Source organism: Symphalangus syndactylus, chromosome 7 (assembly GCF_028878055.3).
Source record: "Symphalangus syndactylus isolate Jambi chromosome 7, NHGRI_mSymSyn1-v2.1_pri, whole genome shotgun sequence".
NCBI lineage: Eukaryota > Metazoa > Chordata > Mammalia > Primates > Hylobatidae > Symphalangus > Symphalangus syndactylus.
Genome location: NC_072429.2, coordinates 115,054,223 through 115,071,233, shown reverse-complemented (window position 1 = coordinate 115,071,233; position 17,011 = coordinate 115,054,223). Strand labels below are relative to the sequence as shown.

General features: G+C 39.5%; 1 long non-coding RNA gene across 1 annotated transcript in view; it reads left to right on the top strand.

The window, feature by feature from the left end:
• The window catches only part of LOC134737243 (uncharacterized), a 71,814-nt gene that overhangs the window by 43,981 nt on the left and 10,822 nt on the right, over positions 1-17,011 (top strand). The window contains exon 2 of the long non-coding RNA XR_010121936.1: positions 10,739-10,798. This is a non-coding gene — a long non-coding RNA (uncharacterized lncRNA). The remainder of the gene's footprint in view (positions 1-10,738; positions 10,799-17,011) is intronic.

Sequence of the window (17,011 nt, the reverse complement as noted above, 5' to 3'; positions counted from 1 at the left end):
GGTTGTTCAGTTTCCATGTAGTTGTGTGGTTTTGAATGAGTTTCTTAATCCTGAGTTCTAGTTTGATTGCACTGTTGTCTGAGAGACAGTTTGTTATAATTTCTGCTCTTTTGCTGAGGAGTGCTTTACTTCCAACTATGTGGTCAATTTTGGAATAAGTGCGATGTGGTGCTGAGAAGAATGTACATTCTGTTGATTTGGGGTGGAGAGTTCTGTAGATGTCTATTAGGTCTGCTTGGTGCAGAGCTGAGTTCAATTGTTGGATATCCTTGTTAACTTTCTATCTCGTTGTTCTGTCTAATGTTGACAGTGGGGTGTTAAAGTCTCCCATTATTATTGTGTGGGAGTCTACGTCTCTTTTTAGGTCTCTAAGGGCTTGCTTTATGAATCTTGGTGCTCCTATGTTGGGTGCATATATATTTAGGATAGTTAGCTCTTCTTGTTCAGTTGATCCCTTTACCATTATGTAATGGCCTTCTCTGTCTCTTTTGATCTTTGTTGGTTTAAAGTCCATTTTATCAGAGACTAGGATTGCAACCCCTGGTTTTTTTTTGTTTTCCATTTGCTTGGTAGATCTTCCTCCATCCCTTTATTTTGAGCCTATGTGTGTCTCTGCACTTGAGATGGGTCTCCTGAATACAGCACACTGATGGGTCTTGACTCTTTATCCAATTTGCCAGTCTGTGTCTTTAATTGGGGCATTTAGCCCATTTACATTTAAGGTTAATATTGTTATGTGTGAATTTGATCTTGTCATTATGATATTAGCTGGTTATTTTGCTCGTTAGTTAATATAGTTTCTTCCTAGCATCGATGGTCTTTACAATTTGTTATGTTTTTGCAGTGACTGGTACTGGTTATTCCTTCCCATGTTTAGTGCTTCCTTCAGGAGCTCTTTTAGGGCAGGCCTGGTGTTGACAAAATCTCTCAGCATTTGCTTGTCTGTAAAGGATTTTATTTCTCCTTCACTTATGAAGCTTAGTTTGGGTGGATATGAAATTTTGAGTTGAAAATTCTTTCCTTTAAGAATGTTGAATATCGGCCCCCACTCTCTTCTGGCTTGTAGAGTTTCTGCCAAGAGATCCACTGTTAGTCTCATGGACTTCCCTTTGTGGGTAACTCGATGTTTCTCTCTGGCTGCCCTTAACATTTTTTCCTTCATTTCAACTTTGGTGAATCTGACAATTAGTGTCTTGGAGTTGCTCTTCTCGAGAAGTATCTTTGTGATGCTCTCTGTATTTCCTGAATTTGAATGTAGGCCTGCCTTGCTGGGTTGTGGAAGTTCTCCTGGATTTTATCCTGAAGAGTGTTTCCCAACTTGGTTCCATTCTACCCGTCACTTTCAGGTACACCAATCAAACGTAGATTTGGTCTTTTCACATAGTCCCATATTTCTTGGAGGCTTTATTCGTTTCTTTTTACTCTTTTATCTCTAAACTTCTCTTCTTGCTTCATTTCATTCATTTGATCTTCAATCACTGATATCCTTTCTTCCACTTGATCAAATAGCCTACTGAAGCTTGTGCATGCATCATGTAGTTCTCGTGCCATGGTTTTCAGCTCCATCAGGTCATATAAGGTCTTCTCTATGCTGTTTATTCTAGTTAGCCATTCGTCTACTCTTTTTTCAATGTTTTTAGCTTCTTTGCAGTGGATTCGTACATCCTCCTTTAGCTTGGAGAAGTTTGTTATTACTGATCATCTGAAACCTTCTTCTCTCAACTCATTAAAGTCATTCTCCATCCAGCTTTGTTCCGTTGCTGGTGAGGAGTTGCATTCCTTTGGAGGAGAAGAGGCACTCTGATTTTTGAATTTTCAGCTTTTCTGCTCTGGTTTCTCCCCATCTTTGTCATTTTGTCTATGTTTTGTGTGTGATGATGGTGATGTACAGTTGGGGTTTTGGTGTGGATGTCCTTTTTGTTTGTTAGTTTTCCTTCCAACAGTTAGGACCGTCAGCTGCAGGTCTGTTGGAGTTTGCTGGAGGTCCACTCCAGACCCTGTTTGCCTGGGTATCACCACAGAGCCTGCAGAGCAGCAAATACTGCAGAACAGCAAATGTTGCTGTCTGATCCTTCCTCTGGAAGCTTCGTCTCAGAGGGGCACCCGACTGTATGAGGTGTCAGTCAGCCCCTGCTGGGAGGTGTCTCCCAGTTAGGCTACTCAGGGGTCAGGGACCCACTTGAGGAGGCAGTCTGTCCATTCTCAGATCTCAAACTCCAGGCTGGGGGAACCACTACTCTCTTCAAAGCTGTCAGACAGGGACTTTTAAGTCTGCAGAAATTTATGCTGCCTTTTGTTCAGCTATGGCCTCCCCAGAGGTGGAGTCTACAGAGGCAGGCAGGCCTCCTGGAGCTGCGGTGGGCTCCATCCAATTCGAGCTTCCCGGCTGCTTTGTTTACCTACTCAAGCCTCAGCAATAGTGGATGCCCCTCGCTGCTGCCTTGCAGTTCGATCTCAGACTGCTGTGCTAGCAATGAGCGAGGCTCCGTGGGCGTGGGACCCTCGGAGCCAGGTGTGGGATATAATCTCCTGGTGTGCCATTTGCTAAGACTGTTGGAAAAGCACAATATTAGGGTGGGAGTGTCCCAATTTTCCAGGTACCGTCTGTCACGGCTTCCCTTGGCTTGGAAAGGGAATTCCCCGACCCCTTGCACTTCCTGGGTGAGGCGATGCCCCGCCCTGCTCCAGCTGACACTCTGAGGGCTGCACCCACTGTCAACAAGCCCCAGTAAGACGAACGCGGTACCTCAGTTGGAAAAGCAGAAATCACCCGTCTTCTTCGTCGCTCACACTGGGAGCCGTAGACTGGAGGGGTTCATATTCGGCCATCTTGGAACCTCCCTCAGAAATTTTTTCTAGTGTAACATTTGAAGGAAAATATCAGGATAGGTTCTTTTATAGTGAGTTCTCTTTGTATCCTTATAATTTATACCCTGGTTGGGGAGGATTGTTGGGAGACTTACAGGGGGCAGATAGTAGAGCCAGTAAGCAAGAGACATAGGCTGGAGGTTGCAGGATATGTTATTAGGTGAGGTCCACTCAGTCACAAAAACTCATCCAGGCAGTCATTTGGATGGAGCATCATAATAAGAGCACTGGACAGGGAGTCAAGGCAGCTAGATTTACTGCTTGACTCTGTTGCAAACCAGCTATGTGACTATGCCCAACAGCCAAATCCAAGTATCAGATTGGGTCCAGTCAGTTTGGGACCCTCTTTCCTCTTAAGTCTGCCTGAGGGGGCTTACCTCATTTGTTCTCAAATACAACTGGCAAAACTCATTGAGAATGAATGAACCGCCCACCCCCCCCACTCATGGAATGATAATTATGCAGTGTTTACTAGGGTTAACCTAAAATAAAATTTTTTTTTTTTTTTTTAGAGTCTCACTCTGTCTCCCAGGCTGGAGTGCAATGGCTCAATTTTGGCTCACTGCAATCTCCATAAAACTACCGGTTCTATTTAAACTCCCTGGTTCAAGTAATTCTCCTGCCTCAGCCTCCCAAGTACCTGGGATTACAGGCACCTGCCACCATTCCCAGCTAGTTTTTATATTTTTAGTAGACATGGAGTTTCGCCGTGTTGGCCAGGCTGGTCTTGAACTCCTGACCTCAGGTGATCTGCCTGCCTCGGCCTCCCAAAATGCTGGGATCACAGGCATAAGTCACCACACCCTGCCACAAAATTCTATCTTTTGTCTCTCCACTTCACATCTTTCTCACCAATAACTGGAGAGTGTTCAATTTGTCATCCAAACCAAACTAAGACACTTTTTTTTTTTTTTTTTGAGATGGAGTCTTGCTCTGTGGCCCAGGCTGGAGTGCAGCGGCATGATCTGGGCTCACTGCAATCTCTGCCTCCTGGGTTCAAGTGATTCTCCTGCTTCAGCCTCCCGAGTAGCTGGGACTCTGGGTGCCCACCACCACGCCCAGCTAAATTTTTGTATTTTTAGTAGAGACAGGGTTTCACCGTGTTAGCCAGGATGGTCTCGATCTCCCGACCTTGTGATTCACCTGCCTCGGCCTCCCAAAATACTGGGATTACAGGCATGAGTAACCACGCCTGACCACCAAGACACTTTTGAGAGTGGAAGGGCATGCTACTGATGATAAACTGAGATTTTCCTGGACTAACCAGCATCTGTGGCCACACTGTCTCTTACATTTTATTGCCCTTCCTTGTTGACCTAACCCCTCCGCTAGATGGTGCTCTCCTGAGGGCAGGACCACATCTGATCTCTAGTATCATCTAGGACACAGTAAGTGCTCCATAGACGTTTGCTGAATGAAGGGATTCAATGGTGAACTAATTGGGAACACACTGGGTGACCTTGAATTCACTTAAGTCTTTGTGCCTATGGAAGATGGGAAGCACACTGATAATCTCCAAGGTCCTTCCAACTTGGAAGCCTGTGACTCTCCCCAACTTGGGCAGTTTCTGCTTCCACCCATCCTGTTGGATGACTGAGATGCACTCTGTGAGCATCCAAGAAAGCCCTGGCCCTTTGCTGGAGCTGATGGTGAGAAGACTGTCAGTGCCTGCCCCGTCAGAGCCCTTGGAAAGATCTCATCACATCTCCAGGAGCCCAAAAGGCAGAAAGGAGGAAGAAATTAAGAAAGCTGCGTTTATGCCTTACTAATTTATGGTCATAAAAAAAAAAAAAAAGAGAGAGACATGGAGAGGAGGCTCAATGGTGTCAAGGTCGCTGAATAAATTGGTGACCTGACCTGGATAGGAAGAAGCTCAGACAGCTATTTACTTAGGGACCTCTTTCAACCTGAGCTGGGAGCTGAGCCCTAAGGAGTTCCTGAGCATGGCACAGGGCGCTATTTTTGTCAGCAGCAGCCCTTTCAGGGAACCATAACTGCAGTCATATTGAATCATGAACTAGATTAGCCACATTAGAGGTTTAGCTACAATATATTTCAAAGTTAAAACACAGGCTGTGGCAGTAGTATCAAAACCTGTAATTTCTGATGCAAATGAACGGCATGAAAAATGGCCTCTGGCTACTGGGACAGACAGAAGAATATGTGAGTGAAATAACATGGCAGTTATGTCAAAATTGGAAGAATAACTATATTCCAGAATAGTAAATTATTATCACGGCCTGACTGGTGGAGTAACCCATAAGGCAAGAGATGGTGTTTTTTTTTTTTTTTTCTTTTTATACCTGGATAAAATTACATTGTCAATTTTGTTTAGTCCCTCTTTAAAACCTGAACATTCATTTTTGAAAATATGTGTGGAACATAAGGTGACATTTGGAAAAAAGCATAATTTTCAAAGAATACTGATCCCATTAGTTCTTATATTACAGATGCCAATGAATTTAACTTTTATAGTGTTGCTAACACATGGAAGACATAAAATGGACGTTCAGTTACCTAGGGTTTTCAGCAACGTCTCAGGGAAGTAACTGAGCTTTATAAAATGTTTTGTGGGGGCACACTATGGTATCAGGTTTCATGGACATAAGGTCTGCAAGCAGAGTAGGAATAAGAAATCTCTACTTCAAGTCCTAGGCCCATTTCTTCTTATTGGCTGAACACCTTCGTGCAACCTACATAATCATATTGAGCCAAACTTTTCTTACCTACAGAATAGGGATAAGAAAAGCTTTTTCACAGATTCATAAAGATTAAAAATTATAATATGGGTAAAGCATTCAACTTTACCCGTTGTATAGCTAGACATTCTTTAAAGGAGAGCTGATATGATTATTATTGTTATTTAATCTTCTCTTATGTATGATATGCATCTTTAAAAATTTATAGCTTAAGGATTGACTCAGAGGTTAAAGCAAGTAGGTGGGCTTAGCATTTTGTTTACATATTTAACATTTGCCCATGTTTCAATTGACTGACTGTGGGCTGTTTGTGTGTATAGTGAATTAGCTAACCCTTCTATAGGCAGCATTTTGAAGAATGTTTGACAAACTGATCAGATGGACAATACTAGTATATTTAATCTTCATTTATAAAAATATCATTTACTAAGTGTTAACTGTTATTGAGATATAAAATCTACAATAACAGTAAGTCACAGCTTTTCTTCTTGCTAGCTGTGTGATCTGAGACTAAGCCTCTATATGCTTCAGTTTTCTCGTCTAGAAAATGAAAGTAATATTTACTAAATATTGTCTTAGGGATTAAACAAGATAATGCACATGGATGCTAGGCATGGTGTCCGTCACACAGTATGGCATGCATAAATAGTGGCTGTCATTTAAAATGTTATGTGAGGCCTGAAATCGTAATTTGATCAGAGGGCAGAAATATTTACAGGATCTATCATTCATGGAAATCATGTAAATATGCAAATAGTTCCTAAAAAGTGATCATAGGAATGGATATAATTTCTGTGTAGAAGACAGAATTTTGCGGGTAATTTTTATGAGTGGATAGGATTATTTACTTGGTGTTCCAATACATTTCTTAGCTCCCAAAAACCATGGCAGAAAGGAAAACAAAATGGAACATTGTAAGTAATTAACTATACCATATTAACGAGAAATGAGACCAGCTGGCCAGCTAGTGGTTTTTGTTGTTGTTGTTGTTGTTTGTTTGTTTAATCTACTATGTTGGCTACCAACAATTAGGTGTGGTCTTGGGTTTATGTTATTGGCAACCTTAGTTCGATACAGTGCATTACAGTGTTCAAAGCATTTTTCACAACTGTTATTTCTGTAGGAAAGTGTGGGTATGATAAAGAGGTGTGACTGGTATTGGTAAATGTGAGGAAAGCTAGTAAAAAATATTATGGCCTGAGTGAACATTTTTGTAGACCAATATATGTACACAGATATGGTTTGCTAACTGAGGATTTGAAAATGATCTGTTTTGTCATCCAATAATTTTGGTTGTGGGTCTCTTATTCCTTTTGTTTAAAACCCTCAAATTCAGCAATTTGCACTGGGTTTTTTCCTTGGTGAATATAATGCATTACCATAATTCAAGTCATATTCGGTTGACTCTGTGGTTTCAGGGAGCCCATACATTTCAAATTTATTTCCAAGGTCATGAAGCCATCCCCTATGGCAAGTGCGAAATGCCTTTGATGTGGTGGGCACAACATCTGTGCAGACAGACACACTTAATTCATGCCGTGCTTTGATTTCACATTTTGGTTGAGAGGTAAGGGCTTTTGAACCCACGTACATTTAACATTAAGTCACATTAAACAATTAGGAAAATGGGGACCTCGGCAGTGGGGTAGATGGTACCCTAGCTATAAAATCTGTCCTGGAATACCTTTGTAAGGAAAAAGAAGGATTCCTGTACTGTTGTTATTGCCATCACCTTTGTTTACATGAATCAGGTCCTAAAATGCAACATATTCAATGCAGTATATACAATATTGACCTTCATAGCTCCTAAATCTGCGTCTCCTCCTGGTTTCCCGAAAACAATGAGTAGCACCAATGTCCTCCCAGGTGACTGTGCCAGAGCCCTAGTGTCATTGTTAATATATTTCCCTCCTTCCCCCCCATATCCAGTTGATTGCCAAGACTGACTAATCCTAAAGTTGCTCAAATTTGTCTATCACTGCTTTGTCTTCATCTCTCGCTTGGTTAATTACCACTGTGTCCCAGATTTCCTTCTTGACTTCCAGTCCTGTTCCACTCCAATCCTTCTCTATTCTGTAGCCACGATGATATGTTTAAGCCACTTCCCTTCCTGAAGTATTTTAATGTTTTCCTGCTGCTCCGTGGGTAAAGAAGATCCAAGTTCTTTTTATCCGGCCTCCAAGACTCTTCCCAGATCTGAGAGCCTCCTGTGTTAGCACTCTCCACCTTGCATTCTGGGTCCATGCCCTTCTTTTTGAATGGAACCCTCATTTTAGCTTCTTGCCTTGGCTAAATCCCATCTCTCTTTTAAGGTTTAGCTGAGATAGAATTATCACCGGAAAGCTTTCCATGACTGGCACCCTTAACTCCAAGCCAGAACTGAGTTATCAGGTCCTCCCACGCACCCGCACCCTGCATTCCCTTCCTTCATAGAGCTCCTCACGCTGCATTCCATTTCCTCTGTCTTTGTCTACGTCTGCTGACTGTAAGCTCCTCTGAGCTGTGATTAGTTCCAGTACCTAGCAGAGTGGCACATTTTCAGAGTTCAAAAAATATCTGTTAATAAATATATGATTTTTAAATCTCCCACCCTCTCTCCCTACAACTAAATACCAGATCTTGGTATAGGTTTATTTGTACATCTGAGTCAATGTTAGGCCCCTTTACAGCCCGTTTCTATTAAGGACTCCTTTATAGAAATGTCAATGGAAAGCTAGAGCTTTTTTTGATATAATAAAATATTATTAAAGACACCAGAGCATGAAGTTCCGTATCTAGTCTGCAGGTAGTGGAAGTAGAGCAGAACTGATCTACAGCTTCTTGTAGAGAGTTAGCAAGTGTAAGGAAGTGCTGCGGATGCCAGCAGAGTGGAAAGGATGTTTTATGCACACATCCCTTGCCTTTTCCCAGTTTATGGATCTTTTCTGAATAGTAGTATTTAATTGGGTTATAAGGGAATTAATTTTTTGTGTATACAAGTAATTCTTAAGCATTGTCATTTATGCAAGGCTGAGTAGGCACTGCTGGGTCTATAAAGAAGATGGTTTCCATTCTAGGCTGGGCGCAGTGGCTCACGTCTGTAATCCTAGCACTTTGGGAGGCCGAGACGGGTGGATCACGAGGTCAGGAGTTCGAGACCGGCCTGGCCAATATGGTGAAACTCTGTCTCTATGAAAAATACAAAAACTAGCCAGGCGTGGTGGTGCGCGTCTGTAGTCCCAGATACTCAGGAGGCTGAGGCAGGAGAATTGCTTGAACCCAGGAGGTGGAGGTTGCAGTGAGCCGAGATCATGCCACTGCCCTACAGCCTGGGCAATAAAGGGAGACACTGTCTCAAAAAAAAAAAAAAAAAAAGAAGAAGGAAAAAGAAAAAGAAGATGGTTTCCGTCCTACAAGATCTTAGAAGATTGGGATGATGAGATTTGAATAAAAGTATCAATTAGAAAAAGAGTCAAAATGAGATTTATTCAGATAGTTTTGGCAGTTGAGCAGGGAAGTGCTGAAGGGAGGAGGTGCCACTTGGCGACAGAGCAAGAGAAGTATAAATTTCTTAACCACTGCTCCCCTACTGCCCTCCATAAAATGGAGGGAAATGGGCCCTGGAAGAAGCATGAACTTGGAGCCATGTGAATTTTTGACTCTGTCTATAGCTTCCTTGAGCTGTAGAACTTGGGAAAGCTGCTTAATCATGCTGATCCTAAATTTTCTTATTAAAAAAATGGGGACAAGCCCACTTCATTAGATTATCAGTATATAAAACCATGTGAGTTAACAGGACTCATGCAAAATTGTCTAACAGTGTGACAATATATTTAAGCATCACGTCTCAGAGTGGACAGGGATTGCTTCTGTGTCTAGGGGTCAGAGGAACATGTTAGAGTGAAGCCAGGTTTTAAAAGGAAGGTTCAAATATGCACTAGGTTTTGCCCAGGGTCCAGGAGGAGGCATTGTGTATAAACAAGGTAAGTAGAATGGAGTGGTTAATAAGGGGGCTGGGGGCTGGGAGAGTATTTCTTTTTTTCTTTTTTCTTTTCTTTTCTTTCTTTTTTTTTTTTTTTTGAGATGGAGTCTTGTTCTGTCGCCAGGCTGAAGTGCAGTGGTGAGATCTCAGCTCACTGCAACCTCCGTCTCCCGGGTTCAAGCGATTCTCCTGCCTCAGCCTCCTGAATAGCTAGGATTACAGCATGTGTACACCACGCCCAGCTAATTTTTGTGTTTTTAGTAGAGACGGGGTTTCACCATGTTGGCCAGGATGGTCTCAATCTCTTGACTTCGTGATCCGCCCTCCTCGGCCTCCCAAAGTGCTGGGATTACAGGCATGAGCCATGGGAGAGTATTTCTGGGGGCAACGAGGCACATGATGAAGATGGCAGATGCCAAGTCAGGCACTACAGGGGTCATCTGGGAATCTAGGAAGAACGTGAGCTCATGTATTAAGAACTACCTATTGTAGGCAAAATTCCAAAATGACTGCCATTGACTTATGCCCTTATACAATCCCATCCTCTTGAATGCAGGTGGGACTTGCAAGTATGATGGGATTTCTTTCCCAAAATTATGTTATGTTATATGATAAAATGGTTTTTGTAGGTGTAATTAAGGTCAACTAATCAGTTGAGTTTGAATTTCTCAAAGGGAGAATATCCTGAGTGGGTCTGACTTAACCAGGTGGGCTGGTAAAAGAGACAAAAGGTAACAACAGACTCTTGCTGGTGTTGAAAAAGTCGGTTACTATGTTTTAAGATGAGAAGTCCACATGGCAAGAACCTGAGAATGGTCCCTGACTGACAGCCAGCAAGAAAACAGGGATCTTGGTCGTATAACTTCAAGCAAATGAATTCTTTCAATGACCAGTGAGCTTTGAAGGGATCTTGAATTTCAGATGAAATCACATCCTTGGGAAACATTTTGATTTCAGCCTAGTGAGACCTGGAGGACCTGGCTAACCCATACCCAGACTCCTGACCCAGCGAATCTGTGAGATAATAAATCTGTGTTGTTTTAGTGACTCAGTTTTTGGTGGTCTGTTCTGTGGGAATAGAAAATGAATACATGTACTGTTTCTTGTCTACCCCAGCTTTTTGACTCTAGAGCCTTCTGATGACTCTTTAGTTACAACCCCAGTCACATTATTTCATAATTTTGGTTAACAGCTATGACTTTCCCTCTAGGATGTGAACTCTTCATAAGAAGCTAGATGTAGCAGAGAAAACTTGGTCTTTGGAATCAAGGTGAACCTATGTTTTATACCTGGCTCCATCAATTAATAGTTGTATGAATTTTGACAGTCTATTCAACCTCTCCAAACATCAGTCCTCATTTGCAGAATGGCAACAACACTGCTTGACCAGTGGTTCTCAATTGGGGGTAATTTTTTTTTTTTTGAGACAGAGTCTCACTGTGTTGCCCAGGCTGGAGTGCAATGGCACAATCTCAGCTCACTGCAGCCTCCTTTTCCGGCGTTCAAGCGATTCTCTCACCTTAGCCTCCTGAGTAGCTGGGATTACAGGCACATGCCACCACACCCAGCTAATTTTTCAACTGGGGGTAATTTTGCATTCCCTTGGGCTACATTTGGTAATCCTGAAGACATTCAGGTAGAGGGGTGCTACTTGCATCTAGTAGAAGCCAGGGATGCTGCTAAATACCCTGTGGTATACAGGACACCTCTCTATTACAAAGATTTATCTGGCTTAAGTGTCAATAAGGCCAAGACTGAGAAATCCTTTAGTAGACTAAAAGAAATATTTTGAAGAATATAAAATGACTTTCACAGTATTTTATATTTTGCTGGAGGGATTATAACTCCCTTATGAGGGCACCCTAAATTACTGGGGAAGAGGGTACTTTAATAAACAAAATGTATGTTTCCTCTCCTCACAAGATCCTGAATTTGTTTATCTGCCTCTTTCTCACTCCCTAAAATCATTGCATGCATTAAGGGATGTTACTAATAAGAGTTTCTTACGCAGGAAGAAATTTGAGAATCACTGGCTATAAACCATAGTTGATACTGAATGATTCCCTTTCCGTTTTTGAGTTATATGGTTTTATCTAATCTTTAACACCTACCTGAGTGCCAATACATCAGGAATATGTTAATACTTACTAAATGCCTGAATAGATGAATGTCCCTTTAAATAATTTTTTTTGTAATTTATTACTTCTTCAGCATTTTGATTCTATTACATAGTATTTTGATGATTTAACACTATGATAAAAATGTAAAGTGAATGAAATTGCAATTGGAAACTGTTGCATGGGGTCATTGATTTAACATTATTAAGCCTTCTCTAAAGGAGGGATAATAACCTCTATCTCATAGGATTATAAGAATAAAAAGAAAGCTGGTAAGCTTCCCCCTTCTTTCAAGACTTAGCTCAAATCTCAGCTCTTTAGAAGGTGTTTAATAACATTCTTGGTGATAATGCTCTTCTCCTAAAGGAATTTTATTTATATGTCAATCATTACACATACCACATTGTGCTATAAATGTTTGTTTACCTGTCTGTTTCCTCCACTTGACACATATATAGGTCATTTGTTCCATCAACCTTTTTTTATTTTGAGATCATTTTAAACTCAAATGTTTTTATTAAAAAATAGTACCAAGACCCCATGTGTCTTCTACCCCCAGGTGTCTTCTTCCCTCAAAGGTAGTATCTTGCAAAACTATAAAATATGAAACTTAGTTTTTTGTTTGTTTTTTTTTTTTGCTTATGAATTCCACTATCTTATTTGTGGAAAAGACTCACTCCCTTCACTGAATTGTCTTTGCACCTCTGCCAAAAATCAGTTGGACTCATTTGTACAGGTTTATTTCTGGGTTCTCTATTGTGTTTCAGTCATCCATGTGTCCATCCTTCTGCCAATATCACAGAATCTTGATTACTTTTGCTCTATAAGTCTTCAAATCAGATAGGCTGATTTATCCTGCTTTGTTCTTTTTAAAAATTGTTTTAAGAATTCTAATTCCTTTGACCTCTATATAAATCATATGTAATAATCTTTATATCTATAAAATATCTCGAAATGATAGTGATAGAAATTGCATGGATCTTTTGAGGAGAAATTCGTCTTTGCTGTGTTGTCTTTCAATACATAAACATGGCTGTATCTCCATTTACTTAGATCTTCCTTGTTTTATTTCACTAGCATTTTATAGTTTTCAGCATACAAGTCATATACATGTTTTGATAGATTTACATTTAAGTATCTTACTTTTTAAGCAATTATGAATGGTATCGTATTTTAATTTTGGTTTTTATGTTTTCATTGCTGATGTATAGAAATAAAACTAATTTTTGTATGTTTATCTTATATCCTGCCACATTGTTGAAATAATGTTAATTTTAGGAATTAAAAAATTGGATTCCTTGGGGGTTTTTATGTAGACAATTATGCCATTTGCAAATAGGAGCAATATTATTTTTTATCTTCTGATATATATGCATTTTATTACCTTTTCTTGTCTCATTGCACTGGCTATAACTTACAGCACTATGAATAAGAGCAGTGAAAGCAGATATCCTTGTCTGTTTCTTATCTTAGAGAGGTGTTCCTCAGTGAGCAGGTATATGCAAAACTACCCTCAAAGGTCAAGGGTGCTGAGAGGCTGGAGAAAGAGGCTGACAAATCCAGTTTTTCAGAAAGAAATATTTAATAGGGACTTACAAACATTGCAACCATGAGATGGTGGATCCCCACTTCTGCTCTCTAGAATGTATTCTTTATATAGCAAGCTTTTAGGATAAAAACAGGTGCAGCTGGTCATGTCTCAGACTTTTTTTGTTGAAACCCATGACCACGAGGAAGTTTAGATAAACACCTTTAGGAGGAGTTATCTATGCCATAGACTTTTTTTTCCAGCTTTCATCTTTGTAAATTTCTTTTTTCTTTTTCAACTTTTATTTTAGAATCAGGGTGTACATGGGCAGGTTTGTTACAAAGTTATATTGCATGATGCTGAGTTTGGCGTATTACTGAAACTGTCAACCAGGTAGTGAGCATAGTACCCAACAGGTAGTTTTTCAGTCCTTGCCTCCCTCCCTCTCTCCCACAGGCAATGTTTAAGACTTTGCTGTGGAATACCTTGGTACACAGGAATCAAACATTGATCATCATAGTGGTTTTGCTTCAAGATGGCATCAATCTTGCCATGCAACAGGCTGTTTTTCTACAGAAAGCATTCAGTATATTACCATTAATGGTGTTAGCTGCATTTTTGTGGATGCACTTTATTCAGTTGAGAAAGTTCCCCTCTATTCCTATTTTTCTGACAGTTTTTATCTGAATTAGTGTTGAATGTTGTCAAAGGCTTTTTTGGAGCATGACTGCTATAGTTATATGACTTTTCTCCATTAGCCTATCAATACAGATAATAATATTGATTGATTTTCCAATGTGTAACTAGCCTTGAATTCCAGAATAAGTTCCACTTGGTTATGAAATATTTTTATTGTCTTTTCTGGCTTTAGTATCAGGGTAGTACTGACTTCATAAAGTGAATTTGAAGGTGCTCTTCTCTCTTCTATTTTCTGGAAGAGATTGTGTTAAATTTTTGTTAAGCCTTTTAAAATTATTTGGTAGAATATTCCAGTGAAACCATCTGGGCCTGAATAATTTCTTTTTTTAAAATATTAAAATTATGAATTCAATTTTTTTAGTAGTTATAGAGCTATACAAGTTATTTATTTCATGTTGGAAGAGTTCTTGTGGTTAGTATTTTTCAATGAATTGGTATATTTTATCTAAGTTGTCAGATTTATGTGTTTAGAATTGTTTTGTAGCATTCCCATGTTATTTTGATGTCTGTAGTATTTGCAGTGAGATCCCCTTTTTAACTCCTTATATTGCACATTTGTATTTATCTCTTTCTCTGTCAATGCTGCTAGAGGTTTCAGAATTTTATTGATCTTTTTTGAAGAAACATGTCTTTAATTTATTTTACTATTGTTATTCTGTTTTCAATTTTACTGATTTCTGCTCTTTACTATTTCCTGCCTTCTACTTGCTTTGGGTTTATTTTGCCCTTTTTTTTCTCAAAGTTCTTCGTGTTGGGAGCTTAGTTTATTGATTTGTGATGTCTCCTTTTTTCCTAAAGTATGCATTTTGTCGTCTAAAATTCGTTTCAGCACCACTTTTTCTGTGTTCCACAAAGTTTGATATGTTGCATTTTTATTTCAATTCAATTCAATGCATTTTTTAATTTCTCTTGAGACTACTTCTTTGACCCATGGATTATTTAGAAGTGTGTTGTTTAGTTTCCAAGTGTCTGGAGGTTTTCTTATTATCTTTCTAGTACTGATTTCTAGTTTTATTCTATTGTGATTGGAGGAAACATTCTGTATGATTTTAGTTCTTTTATATTTGTTGAGATTTGTTTTGTGGTTGAGGATATAATCTTCTTTTGATATATTATTCATGGACACTTGAAAAGAATGTGTATTCTGTTAGTGTTGGGTAGAGTATTTCATACACGTTGATTAGCTGCTGTTCGTTGATGACAGTACTGAGCTCCTCAATATCTTTGTGATTTTCTCTTTAGTTCTATCAGTGGCTGAGAGAGAGGTTTTGAAGTGTTCATCTGTAATTGTGGGTTTATCTATTTCTCCTGTCAAGTCTATCAGTTTTTGCTTCATAGTTTTTTGGAGCACTTTGTTTGGCACACAACCATTTAAGATTGCTATAGCCTCATGGTTCTTTAACCCTTTTGTCATCATGTAATGCTCTTCTCTGTCCTTGGTCTTTCATAATTTTTTTGCTCTGAAGTTTTCTTTATCTGACTATACTTTATGCCTGTTTTCTTTTTATTAATATGTACGTGATATAACTTTTTCCATCCTTTTGCTTTCGACCTGTGTGTCTTGTTATATTTGAATTGAGTTTCTTGTAGAGAGCATATATTTGGGCTATATATATATTTAATCTACTCTATGAATCCCTGTCTTACAATTAGTGTATTTAGACCATTACATTTAATTGAATTATTGCTATGTTAAAACTTAAGCTTATTAATGTTTTTTTCTTCATTCTCTCTGCTTTCTTTTTCTCCTTTTTTCTTTTCCCTGTGGGTTATTTGCACATATTTTAGTATGCCATTTTGATTTATCTATAGTGTTTTTGAGTGTAGATCTTTTACAGCATTGTCAGTGGTTGCTCTAGGTTTGTTGAAAGATTGGGGTGCCTTGATACAGCCAGGTGAGGGAGTGAGGGGAAAAATCTAGGCCCCCTGCTTGGTCTTTGCTGCCATAGGTGGGGGGTACTTTTTCAATTTATTTCCTAGGTTCCTAATTTGCTAGGTTTATTTTTGTAGTGTTTCTATGGAGTAAAGCAGTAATTGTCTGAAAGTTTTCTGTCTTGCTAGGATGCCCCTTTTCTGGTGCTTTGATGAGAGAAAGTGGATTTTTGATGTTTTTATTGTTGTTTGAGCTTGTTGCGTTTCTAGGTTGATGGCTTCTTCATATAAGTCTGGAATAGATGAGGCAAAACAAAAATGCTGGGAACTTATCACCTGTCTTTCCTTGTGTTCTGAGATTCCTAGCTGGCCTTCCTTATTCTTTCTGTCTTTTAGAGTCATGTTATGTTTGTTTTATATGTAACGTCCAGAATTTTTGAATGTACTTAGTAGTAGAAATGGCGAAAAGTATGTCTGTTACATCTTCCTGAGAGCAGAAAGTAATGGTCATTATTATTATTATGATTTTTTTATTATACTTTAAGTTCTAGGGCACATGTGCACAACGTGCAGGTTTGTTACATAGATATACATGTGCCATGTTGGTTTGCTGCACCCATTAACTCATCATTTATATTAGGTATTTCTCCTAATGCTATCATTCCCCCTACCCCCCAGCCCACAACAGGCCCCTGTGTGTGATGTTCCCCGCCCTCTGTCCAAGTGTTCTCATTGTTCAATTCCCACCTATAAGTGAGAACATGCGGTGTTTGATTTTCTGTCCTTGTGATAGTTTGCTCAGAATGATGCGTTCCAACTTCATCCATGTCCCTGCAAAGGATACGAACTCATCTTTTTTATGGCTGCATAGTATTCCATGGTATACATGTGCCACATTTTCTTAATCCAGTCTATCATCGATGGTCATTTGGGTTGGTTCCAAGTTTTTGCTATTGTGAATAGTGCTACAATAAACATATGTGTGCCTGTGTCTTTATAGTAGCATGATTTATAATCCTTTGGGTATGTACCCGGTAATGGGATTGCTGGGTCAAATGGTATTTCTAGTTCTAGATTCTTGAGGAATTGCCACACTGTCTTCCACAATGGTTGAACTAGTTTACACTCCCCTCAACAGTGTAAAAGTGCTCCTATTTCTCTGCATCCTCTCCAGCATCTGTTGTTTCCTGACTTTTTAATGATCACCATTCTAACTGGCATGAGATGGTATCTCGTTGTGGTTTTGATTTGCATTTCTGTGATGGCC